Consider the following 12,983-nt stretch of genomic DNA (forward strand, 5'->3'; position numbering starts at 1 on the left):
TGTCGGCCGTATTTTGCTTTCCAATTTACCAGCATCAGAAGCAGCAGCCGCCTGCCTAAGATGGTCTCTGAAGACTGTGCCTCCCAGAATATTAGCGTAGTGAAGTTGGGGACATTCTGTATTAATTTTTTCATAGCTTCAAAGAAAGCCACACAACGTTTTCTGACTAGTGAGTAAATAAAAACAAAGAGGTCTGAATTTCGGAAATGGAGAAACAAAGTGACGTACTTTTCTTCATTTTTGATTGATATGAAAACTTTCCAGGTCTTACAGGGAATCTAGGAGTGTACAGAACACATGGAATATTACAGATTTTATCATTTTAATTAAGAAAATTCCTGGGCATCAAACGTAATTTCAGAGGAGCAGGTTTTCAGAAAAGAAGTAGTTTGACATAACGGAATTTTTGTATGAAATAAGGAAGTGGTGAACTAGGTAAAGTAACTTAGATTCAAGGTTTGGCTGGAGTTCAGGCCGTATTTTTATGTTGATCCTTAGAACTCATTCATTCACTCTATTTTTATTTTACAGCTGGGCTTGTAAGCATGAATAATGTAGATACACAAATAGCATAGAAAGTGAGTGTAGCCAGGAGGTAACGCTAGAGACAAGAGTCCATATTTCCTGAAAACAACTCCAAATAGAAAAGACATTTTCATGCTTTCTAAAAGACAATAACAAATAAAGAAGACCTCACAGCAATGTGTATCAACATAAAGTACCCCTTGAAACATTCTCTTCTAAACTTAGATGTTAGGAGACTACCTTATAGGGAATCACCATGACCATTTTAGGGGATTTTTTACTGATCAGATTTATAAGAGGAAAATAATGACATTCCAGAGTCATATCACCAAAATCATGAAATTGATGACCTCTCAGCTTACAAAAACCCCTCAACATGTGATTAAGATTCAAAATATTAAAGGAACATTTCAACAAAACAAACAGGTGATTTAAGAAAGAATGAATGTAGAAATTCACTCATATGTTTGCATAGAGGAATTATATTCTCTTTGATGAAAATGATAAGGTACAGACTAGAGACTTCTAAATATCATGCATTTTCATCTCCATTCTCCGGGACTCCTATCTTTGGCTATAAACCTTCCTCATGTTATTCCAATATCCTGATTTGCCAAGCAGATAAAGGGTTCAAATCTTTTAACTTATCCTTTCATGAGAAAGAATTAAAAAATGCAGGAACACTAAACTGAAAACTCTTTTGGGGGAGGGTATGAGTTCCCTTCCCTTGCCCCTAGGGGGAGAAAAATCTCCCACTCTAAGCTTACTGAAGGATTTGCATGGTCAATTTCTATACAGCTCTAAAAATTCAGATTGACTGCACCTCTCTGATGACTTTATAAGCTGCCCTCTGTGCCACTATGACACTGGGAAAGTAAAGCAGACATTTGCTGTAAGCCTCAAGGATCCGAGGGCACCAGGCTTCCGCACCTGACTCCAGTGACATGTTCTTAGTGTTAAGACTTTGCTAAGAAAATGAAATGGCAGCCACTTCCAAACTTGAACAGTAAAACAACAGCAATAACAACAAAGTGTTTTATACGGGGGAATCAATCCACTTGCCTCAAGAACACATACACAATGACCACTAACACAGCTTCCCAGAAGTAGCACAAATCAAATTAACATTAAAATAGGGATGGAGACGATGGCGCTTTAGAACTTTGTGTAGAAAATATAGGCTTCCCTTTCATAAAATTCTCCATTTCCCAGGTTCTACCTAAGCACCTTGATTGCCTCGTGGATTAAAGTGTGTATACTCAATGCCTGCTCAGGATAGGCTGTGAGTCAAGGAAGACACAGAGCAGACGGGCATATCCCAGCTGTAAAATTGCACATTCTACCATAAGTGAGCAATCCAGACTACCTTCTTCATCTCCTTCTACCAAAATATTGCGTTTTCCCTCCCAATAAAGATGTTTTATAATGGCAATGAGGTGCCGTAACTCACAGAGTTTCTGCTGCTTACTTGCTCTCTGTGTCCTGTAACTCCCACTCTATCAGGAGAGCATATGTTGTATCTCTGTCATGAATTATTATCTGGTGATTCCACACTGGAATTTGTACTTGGAAGGCAGTTTCTCCACCCCCACCGCAAGGATTCCCATTCATTCATAGAAGGTCCATATTGTCTAATGGCTTCCATGTTGTAAAACAATTCCTCAGGTGCTGCATCCGGGGGGCTTGGTCTCCTAAATTCTCAATTAACAAAACCATCCTGAACTTTTATATAGGTGCCTAAGGTGCTGTGCCTCTTCATTTTGAAATAACCATGTGCGCACACTACATTCAAGAAGATGATGAGCTCAACGATGAGCAAACTCAATGGTAAAACGTTTCCGGTGGCAGTGATAAAACTCTCAACTGACACAAATCAGGGGAAAAGACCTCCATTTTTTTTTTTTTCATGAACTGCCTCCTACCTTTCTCCCAACTAGTAAATTTAGAGGATGGAAAGTAATAAAATGCAATTGGTTTTAGCCTTTGTGATTCTGACATTCATCAAAGGGATTCCAAACTGTTTTCCTATGAGTAGGCTTGCTTTCAAATGAATATTTATTGGGCATCTCCTAGCAGCGGTATATTGGAGCCCATTCATTCTGGCTCATAGGAGCTGATTGGGCACATCTCTTCTCGATTGCACATTTAGCAGATGACTCATTGTTAACTTGAAATAGGCCATTGTGGGAGTATTTACACTATGGAAATCAACAAATGTCATAAATCAGGGCTTTCTTGGGGGAAGAAGGGGGTTAGTTGCTCAACAGTTACCAGCATATCACTGCCTCCTACCTACTAGGTAAAGTACTACACAGATACTGACGTTATTGTGCAACAAATAACATCAGTATTGTTTGACCTGCAACGACAGTGGCTAAATGCTACTTGCAAAAGTAATTCATAAATCAAGATAAAAATCACTCACATTTTTAGTGGGAAAGATGTCAGGTGGGCACTGTAACTTCCTGATTAAGGAACTGGGCTTGGTTCATTTTGAATTGGTCCACTTACTAGATAAATAGCCTTCAGCAAGTCACTCACTTCTCTGAACTTCAGTTTAACAGAAAATAATAATAATAATAAAAGTTAGTTTCCTTCTGCGGTTATTTTTTAATTGATTGAAGTAACGAATGAATGTTCTTGGTCTTTGGCTCACAATGATAGCCCAATACATTTTAACCATTATTATTGAAGACAGATCGTGGCAATATTGCCAAGGTCACATTAGTTGCAGTTACTTGTTTACATAGATCCAATCACATGTCTTTTTCAGTGTCCCCAAACACACCAACTTCCTGACTCTGAGCCTTTGCATCTGCTGTTCTTGCTGTCCGAAAAATCTCTCCCCTGGATCTGTGCCTGGCCAGTTCCTTCTCATTATTCTGACAGCAGTTCAGATGTTAGCTCTTCCAAGAGGACTTCCAGGGTCCCTCTTCCATGGTACACATTTTTCCTCTCCTCCGTTTAGTCACCATGTTCCAGATTTCCCTGTCCTCTGTTGGAGGACAACTTTTCATCGTAAGAAGTTTCTGCTTTATTTGGTGACATGTTTATTCACTATCTCTCTTACTGAATCTAACATCTGTGGGAGTGGCGGTCCCGCTTGCCTTTCTCACCACTCAATCCTGAGCCCCAGGAATGGTGACTGGTGTGTGGTAGGCACATGCAATAAATAGCAGTGAGCAATGAAGAAATAAATGGTGATTTTGGAACCACAAAAGTTAATTTACTACTTAGGTGGAGCAGATAGATCTACAATACTATTTTTAGTCCAATTAAGGGTTGTTTTTGATAATAAAATAGAAATATTTATGGATCCACAGGAGGTAGAGAAGTTCATTAATGCTCTGGATAAATAACGGAATGAGCAGCAGAAAATCTATTGACAGATTTAATCAGGAAATTGTGAAAACAACCAGATATAGCTGATTTTGCAAGGCATAGAAAGATTGGATTTAGAATAACTTGATTGGGTGAATTTGAAAAGATTTTCTTTCCCTACATACTGCTAAAAGTTTATTTATCTCCGTGATCTTAGCATAATGATTGGAAATAAGAAAGCAGAATTTAAATTCCTAATCATTAGCCATCCTGATTATTATAATTTTGGATGGGAGGAAAGCTATAATGTGGACTAGCCTTCTTGGTATGCAGGAGTTTCCATAGACTCTCGTGCAGGTGTGTGAGTGACACTTTTCTTCCCCTCATCATATTTGTTTGAGCCTAGGAGGAGGGGAGTAATGGGTACTGGAGAAGGAAGGACAAAATAAACCAGTTTGAATAAGCACCTTTTCATTTTTATAGTATCAAGTAATGAATTAAGCATTTCCATGGGAAAAGATATTTGTTAAAGAGCCATGAGAGGCTTGGAGAGCTTTCAAAAAAAATTCATCCTAAAAGTGAAGGACTTTAATTAATAGAAAAAATATTTGCTACTTATTACACTCTGAGTAGAATCAGGAAGAGTTTTATGAAGGTAGAAAGAGAATTTTAACATAGACATGCATCTTTTGCCTTACTGAAGAAAAGACATTTTATAAGTGGAAAGGAGAATATGAATGCAATGTATGTGGTAGAGCTCTTTATCTGTGTCTGGATTAAATGCTCAAAGTCCAATATTTTTCTTTATTTTTCAGATTAGCTAGGATAGAGCAGGGGGTAACGTACATAATGTTGGCAGGATTTTCAATTAAATCGTGGATATATAGTTAGATTGAACATTGAGCGAATTACATAAAGTTTCAGGTATCAATTGCATGATATTTAAAAGTCATTTATTTTACGCACATAGATATGTGTGTGTGTGCATATGCACACACACATACACACACACACACACACACACACACACTCATTACCACCACTTTAAGGCAAATAATTCAGATAGGTGCTCAATTCCCATGCAGTCTCTCAGGCCTATTTCATTATATGCAGGCAGAATTTTTAAAAAATAGTTTCAGATTCTTAAAAATAGGAAACCCCGCGCTCCTCTGCCAGGAATTCTACCGTTGTGTGCCCTGGCCTAAAATGCAAAAAATTAAGTAGATAATCTTTTATATAAAAGAAACATGCATGTAATTACTACACTTGTAATTTATTATTTACCAAAATGTATGAGCACATACCACATACAAATTCTAATGCTTATGCTTGTATGGAGGCTAATTCCTATCACGGTTAATATATGACCCTGGGTAGCAGATACTGATCCTAAATCAAAGTACAGTGTGAAGAAACAGCATTTTGTAACAACATGCCATGTGCTAGAAAATCGAAGTGCTATACACACACACACACACACACACACACACACACACACACAGAGTTGACCCTTGGACACTTGCGTTTCAACTGCATGAGTCAACTTATACATGGATTTTTTTACAGTACAGTAATGTAAGTGTATTTTCTCTTCTTATACTTTTCTTAATAACATTTTTTGGTCTAGCTTACTTTATTATAAAAATACAGTATATAATACAAAGAATGTACAAACTATGTGTTAATCAACTGTTTATGTTATTGGTAAGGCTTCCAGCTTAGTAGTTAAGTTTTGCAGAAGTCACAATTTATCCATGGATTTTCAATTGTGTGGGGGAGTTGATACCCTTAACTCCCACATCATTCAAGGGTCAGCAGTATATAAATATAAATATTTTTATATTTATTATACATATATGTATGTGTATATATATGTATATATATTAAAAATCTTTGTTTTCTTCCCTCTTTTTTTTTTAAAGATTTTATTTATTTATTTGACAGAGAGAGAGAGATCACAAGTAGGCAGAGAGGCGGGCAGAGAGAGAGGGGGAAGCAGGCTCCCCGCCGAGCAGAGAGCCCAATGCGGGGCTTGATCCCAGAACCCTGAGATCATGACCTGAGCTGAAGGCAGAAGCTCACCCCACTGAGCCACCCAGGCGCCCCTGTTTTCTTCCCTCTTGTATACTCCTATTATCTAACATAAGGTGTGCTGACCTTATTTCATAGATTTAAGAACTGTTAACTTCACATCATAGTATTTAAGTTACAGGATTATCAGGAGAGAGATAAATATCATCCAGTCCTCTTCTGAAAAAAGGATTTAAGTGTTTTCACCTGCACACAGGATAGTTGTATCATGTCAGGTGGAAACATAGCCTTTACCTGGAGAAGTTCAGTTTAAGGAGACGTGTACAGTGACCGAGTTGACGGGGTGAACGTGTGATGGTGAATTTTTAATGTGTCAACTTGGGTGGGTCATGGTACTCCGAGATGTGGCCAAATATTATTCTAGATATTTCTGTGAGAGTTGTTTGGGATGAGATTAACATTTAAGTCAGTGGACTTTAAATAAAGCATATTTTTCTCTGTGATGTGGGTGGCACATAGAACAAAAGATCGACCCTCCCTGTGCAAAAGGGATTTACACAGCAGACATTTTTTGGACTCAAACTGCAGTGCTGGCTCTTCCTTGGGTCTCCAGCCTACAGCCCCACCCTGAATATTTTAGACTTGCCCGCCTTCATAATCATGTGAGTTGATTCCTTAAAATAAATTCTTTGTGTGTGTGTGTATATATATACATATATATATACATATGTGTATATATACACATATATATGTATATATATACACACACACATATCTTATGGGTTCTGTTTCTCTGGAGAAGCCTGACTATATGACTGTACACAGTTCAGTGAAGAAAGAACTCAGATCTCAATTACACACATGAGCAAAATGAAGCTCACAGAGGTTTCATTGTCCAAGATTATAAGGCCAGCAAATAGTGGAGGTAAAATCTGACCTCACATCTTCTAATGTGAAAGTCAACGTTCTCTTGCATCTTTTACAGGACTCTCAAAAGAGGTTTCTAATAAGCAATAATTTCATCAATTTATTGATTATGGGGGTTTATGACTATGATGATCTGTTCATCTGTAAACTCTGATAGAAAAAGACATATGCTTTATCTGTCTTGTTGGCTATGTCTAGCACAATGTCTAATATGGGAATCACCAGAAAACACACACATACACAATACACATTCCCCCTCAGACGCATACCCACATCACAACAGCATATACATTCCCTACCAGTGTAACTTCTTTAACTCAAGAGAGTCTGTAGTTTGCGCAAACTTGGGCAACAGCTCATTCCTTTTCTTTACTGTTTGATCCCATGTGCAACAGAGAGCAAGACAAGCCCTCTTAACCTCTCTGAGTTTCCATTTCTTTGGTAAACCAAAATTTGGTCTGGAAAAGGGTTTCCCAATCTTCAGACGTCAGCCATCTGCAAATCACCCTCCTGATGTTTTATGGCCTTATTTGCATGTCATCACAAGAGCACAGACTGCTGCTGAAAAGAAGGCAGAGGGTACAGGGGCACCATTTAACCTAAGCAGTAACTTTGTCGGGTTTTGAGTACTCAGCAAGATAAACGCATAAATGGGAAAAAAAAAAAAAAAGATTGAATTGTCTATATGCAAACTAAAATCATACAGTACTACCAGTGAGAGAAATGCTACACTTTGGGGGGAAACGTCTAAATTAGCACAACGTAAAGTCTTACCTAGTTCTGTCACTTTATGTTTGTTGAGTACTGAACATTAGATAATCCTATAATTTACTCCAGGTATAACCTTCTTAGTACTCCTCTAAAATCGAAATCCCCTAAATGTGAGGAAATACTCTTAGTCTTCAATATTTGTGCTTTCTCCCTGGCCACTCCTATACTTCTGCTTTAGCAGGATTCACAGGCCTCGTGAAGTGTTCACAGATCAAGAATATACACCTTCAAAACTGGGAAGGGTCTTTCCCAGTCAGATTGACAAAGATTTCTGTCAATTTTTTTTTTTTTTACTACAACCTGCATTATGAAATGCATTTATATTGTGACCCAATGTTGATATATATAGAAAATTTTAATGGAATAGGCTTATACTTCATTCTGTTTCTTTCATCTATTCTATTCTCTCTTATTTTTTAAATTGTGGATTGCCACTTACCAAATTTATTTTATAACACATTGTATTAATTACCTGTTGTTGTGTAACAATATTGTCACAAATTCGGCAGATTAAAAAACACACTCTTATTTTGTCACACTTTCTGTGGATCAGGGATATGTCACCCTCAAGGCTGCGATCAGCAGGTCAGCCAAGGCAGGGATCTCACATGAGATTCAACTGGGAAAGGACTCACATCCCTGCTCACTTGGTTTTTTTCAGCACTCGGTTCCTTGTGGGCTTGCTGGACTAAAGGCTGGGTTTCTTGTTGGCTGGCTGTTGGCTGGAGGCTACCCTTAGTTTCCTGCCACATGACCCTTTACATAGGGAAGCTCACAACATGGCAGCTTGCTCTCGAAAGCCAGCAAGAGAACGAATCTCCTTACTACAATCACATAAGGTGATCACATACATGGAATCACAAATGCCCTAAGAGCTTTACCACACTCGGTTAGTTAGAAGCACATTACAGGTCCAGTATGCACACAAATGGAAGCAATTATGCAAGGTTGTTGACCAAGAGGAAGGGACTTGGGGGGCCACTTCAGATTCTGTTTACCACAAAAATTAATGTATCAATCTCTGAAATTTGAAAAGTACTGGTCTGACAAACTCTTCTCAGATGATAATAATTCTGAGCCTCTGTAGACCAGCAAGGTAAGAATCATTATTCATAATCTTTGACATTCTATATGATCTTAGTTCTTAAATACATACATATATATGTAATACATGTATGTTAATATTTAATGAGAGTTAATGATACCAATCTTGAATACCTCTACTTCTTTACATATTTAAATGGGAGATGTTTTCTCACAATCTAGAAAGATGGACTTGGCATAAATTCTAGGCAGTGATAGTTAAAGAAAACTTTAAAGTACATAAGGAACATATTACATTATTTCACATGTTTATTTATACACTAATAATGCCCCTAACAATTTTGATCACATTGTAGTTGTAAAAGTTTTAAGGAATTGAAAAAATTGGCAATTTAAGTATAATTATTTTGTCATCCCATGTTTTAAAACAATTTTATTATTTAGAACAATGTTTGTTATCCATCACCACTGCCCCAAATAGGGCAAGCTCTGAAATGAGGATTTGAGGAGCTTTTAATTTGTAAATTAAGCATCGTAATAAGAAACAGCTCTTCACCCTGTCTCGTTTTTCCAGATAATGGTCATTTGAACCGTCTCTGAGTCTGGAGGTTGCTGTTAACAATCCGAATTGTATTACTGCTGGGCTAGTTAACATTTAAATTAGACTTTCAAAACAGTGTGGAGAAAACAGTCAGCTCTTTGATGGGATTTATGATGGACACATGGCTGGGCTAATGAAGACAACATGTCAAACCTTGAACAAAAATGATTTTAGGGATTTTTGAGACAGCTATTTGGGTTGCTGGAGCTGATTTCGTCTTTGGAGATTGCATTCTGAATTAGCAATCACCACCTTTATAGAGACAAGACTGAACTTGTGTTGGTGTGTGCCAGTGTTGGGCTAGATAAATAATTCTAGGAGTAGTCAGACAAATCAGTCTTACCCAAAAGGATATGAATACCTGGAAATTAAATAAAGATTTGGTTGTGGGATTTTTGGCGGGAGTGAGAAGGGTTAGGGAGGGCAATGAAGTGTCAATATCATAAAGAGATAATAAGAGGTTATGAAGGACAATATACACCTGAAATGGAGATCCTTAGCATTTCTATTGCACACATGTATGAGTTTCCACTGTGAGAAATGAGGTAAGTAACAGCCATTTCTCCAGCCAGTATCCAGTCATTTCTTGTCAGAGGTCTTCAAAGCTGGCCACTTCTCCCTAAAGCCCGCATGAGCCCAGCTCTCTAGATTTTATTTCCTTTTAACTGCTAGAGTCTCAAATTATGCTTGCTTATTTTCATGTCTAAGAAACATCTGTATTCTGTAAGAATCACATTTTTACAGAGAAGAGACAATGTTCGATGTAAGTATTTTTCAAAGACTTCTAAAAGGATTCAAGTTTGGAAGCAAGACTCAGGAAATTGAAGTTTAAGTCTATTAAAATACCTTTACATTGGAAATTATTACACAAGAGAAAAATTTTTCCCTTTTTAAATGGCAAAGTTTATATTTCTGAAGATTGGCATTAATCAGAATTATCATTATAATGAAAATTATCATTTGTCAAGTCACAAAATTTTGCAGCTCTATGAAATTCCAGATCTCCATATGAACCATTGTGAACACGGCAGTGGAGTCAAACTCTAGTTTGGCTAATACTTCAGATATTATCCCTTCTAACTAAAGTTTCATGCTGTTTTTGAAAAAAAAAAAGAAAAAGAAATCTCAAGCTCTCCTTGACTACTTTTTCTATTCATTTGAAGTAATTATTGTTTTTCTGCTTCTGGTCAGAATGGAGTAAGAGGGACCAAAATATCTGCCCACCTTGTTCACTGTCTTAAAAACCATTATTTAAAGTACTTTATCCAGGTTTTTGCTTGTTTTTTCAGAAGGTATTTTTTAGAAGGTAGTTTGATGATTTCTTTAAATGTGAGTAGATACCCACCAAACCATTCAGCAATTCCACTCCTATTTATTAACCCAAAATGAATGAAAGCACACATCTGCACAAGACTACTCAACAATAAAAACAAATGGACTACAGTTGATACAAGCAACAACCCTGATGAGTCTAAAAATAATGATGCAGAATACAAGAAGCCAGACAATGAAGACTATATACTGTATAATTCCACCTAAATGAAACTCTAAAAAATACAAACTAATCTGTAAGGATAGAAAGCAGATACATAGTTATCTCCAGCCAGGGTCAAGGACTGCAGAAACAACTGGCGATGACCATGTTCCTATCTTGATTTTGATGGTGGTTTCATGGATTTCTACATAGAGCAAAGTTATCATATTGTACACTAAATATAGGCAGTTTACTCTTTATTGATTATCCTTTAATAGAGCTGTTAAAAATTTTTGTAAGAAATTGTTGTTACTAAAACTTAATATAAGAAATGGGACACAGCACTGTGTTCTTTCTAAGTATTCCACTAATCCCCAAATTATGATATACTGCTCTAGGAATACTCCCTCCTCCCACCTCACCCAAATCCCTACCTAAAATATCAAATTGCAAGAGGAAAAGGCGTAGCATCAGCGAGAAGTTCGGCTCCCAAAAGACAGAATTTTAACTCCCTGTGTCATTTGGCTCTTTTTAAAAATGATGGAAAGTTGCCACCTTAAAAAATCAGTACTTTTCTTCTCCACAGGTAAGTATTTTTAAAGGAAATTGTACTATCATTATCTGATTGAGCAGATTTCTATTCCCCCTAGATTTAATGTTTTCCATCTGCAATATAAAAGGAAGATAATGCACAATTATGCTAGTAAGACTCTCTCTTCCAATAATGTTTGCACTTCTCAATACCACATTTAAAAAGGAAATAGTAGCACTTGAAAAGTTAAGTAAGAAGATGAACAAAATTGAACAGAGGAAAAGTAACTGTCTGAAGACATGCTGAAAATACACTTAAAGTCTGTCTGAGACAGCAACTGCCAGCCAGCCCATCTTTTAAAGAGCTGAGCATCATTCAGGTATAAATACTGACCTGGAGATTGGAAGGGGAAGGGGGGATCCTACAAAGAATATCCAAGAATAAAGAATTTATTTGTCCCAGGAATCAGGCAACTGAGATCCAAACCTCCATCCCTCTGCCTGCACATTGTCGCTTCTTTTTGCTATGAATTTTTAAATGTCCATGTATGCCTGCCTTAATGACTTTCATATATCCCTGAAAACTTTATCTCCAAGGGGAGAAGCATTAAATGAAAAAAGTTGTCTTTAAATTTTAAATGTGCTCCATCCCAACCCATTACATCCAAAATATATCAATTGAGTTCTATAAATCAGTGATCAATTTGTTTCAAAATATAACCAACAAAAGGAGAATTCAGTTGAATAATATATCAGTTGAACATGGAAAGCAAGCTTGTATAAGTCACGACAGATAAGGTGAAGCTTGGTAGGTACAGCCTGCACTGAGAATGTAATGCGTTGAAAGTTTGTGACACTCAATCTAGAAAGAAGACAACAGAAAGTAGTAGCTACTGTGTTATTTTTGGGAAAATGAATTTTTCTTTCTGCATCAATTTCTTCATAAATTGTTTTTAACCTTTCATGAGCTTCTGGTCTCCTTCTGAGGTTAAACTATATCGAAATAAAGTTTTAGCACAGAGAAGAAAAAAAAAATCTCAAGGCAAAATAAGACTAAGAAAGAGAGCCTTTCAAAACAAATGGAAACAGGACACAAGGCAGAATAAAGAGATGCACAGATGCCATCTCCCCAGCCTTCTCACTTGGGGTACAGCAAATTATTTAGGGCTCACCCAAGCTCTGGAGCAATTCAAAAGAATCCACATGGTTTTCCTGGAGTAGAAACTCTTACATAGTAAGCTGGTGAATGTATCTTTACCTAAAACAGTAATGTCGAAATATCACTTCTTAGAGCCTACTTAGTGTCATTTTGGAGAAAAAAGTAGTTATATAACATAAAAAGGAATCGTCTGAAGATAAATGGTAGACCTTTCCCAGAGCAGGTACCTGAAAAGTTGTTATATGAAATATGTCTGTACCACCTTTGTGAATATTCAGTTGATTCAGCAAATTTTCTCCTCATGTTCTTTTCTTTGATAATTGGTAAAAGTCTATATACAGTATTAAAAAACAATCTCAGCCCTGTCCAAAACTTATCCCTCAAAACTTGTCCTATGATTTATTGAATCAGAGCTTCACCTGGAGGTCATATTCTTAGAAAGTTAGAGCTTTTTCCCCCCAGTCGTAGAGGAGGAATTACATCAAGTCATTGTTTCTCTCTCTCTCTCTCTCTCTCTCTCTCTTTCTCTCTCTCTTTTTTTAAGATTTATTTATTTATTTGAGAGAGAGAGAATTTGAGAGGGGAAGGGACAAAAAGCG

This window comes from Martes martes (assembly GCF_963455335.1).
Source record: "Martes martes genome assembly, chromosome: 1".
Classification (NCBI taxonomy): Eukaryota; Metazoa; Chordata; class Mammalia; order Carnivora; family Mustelidae; genus Martes; species Martes martes.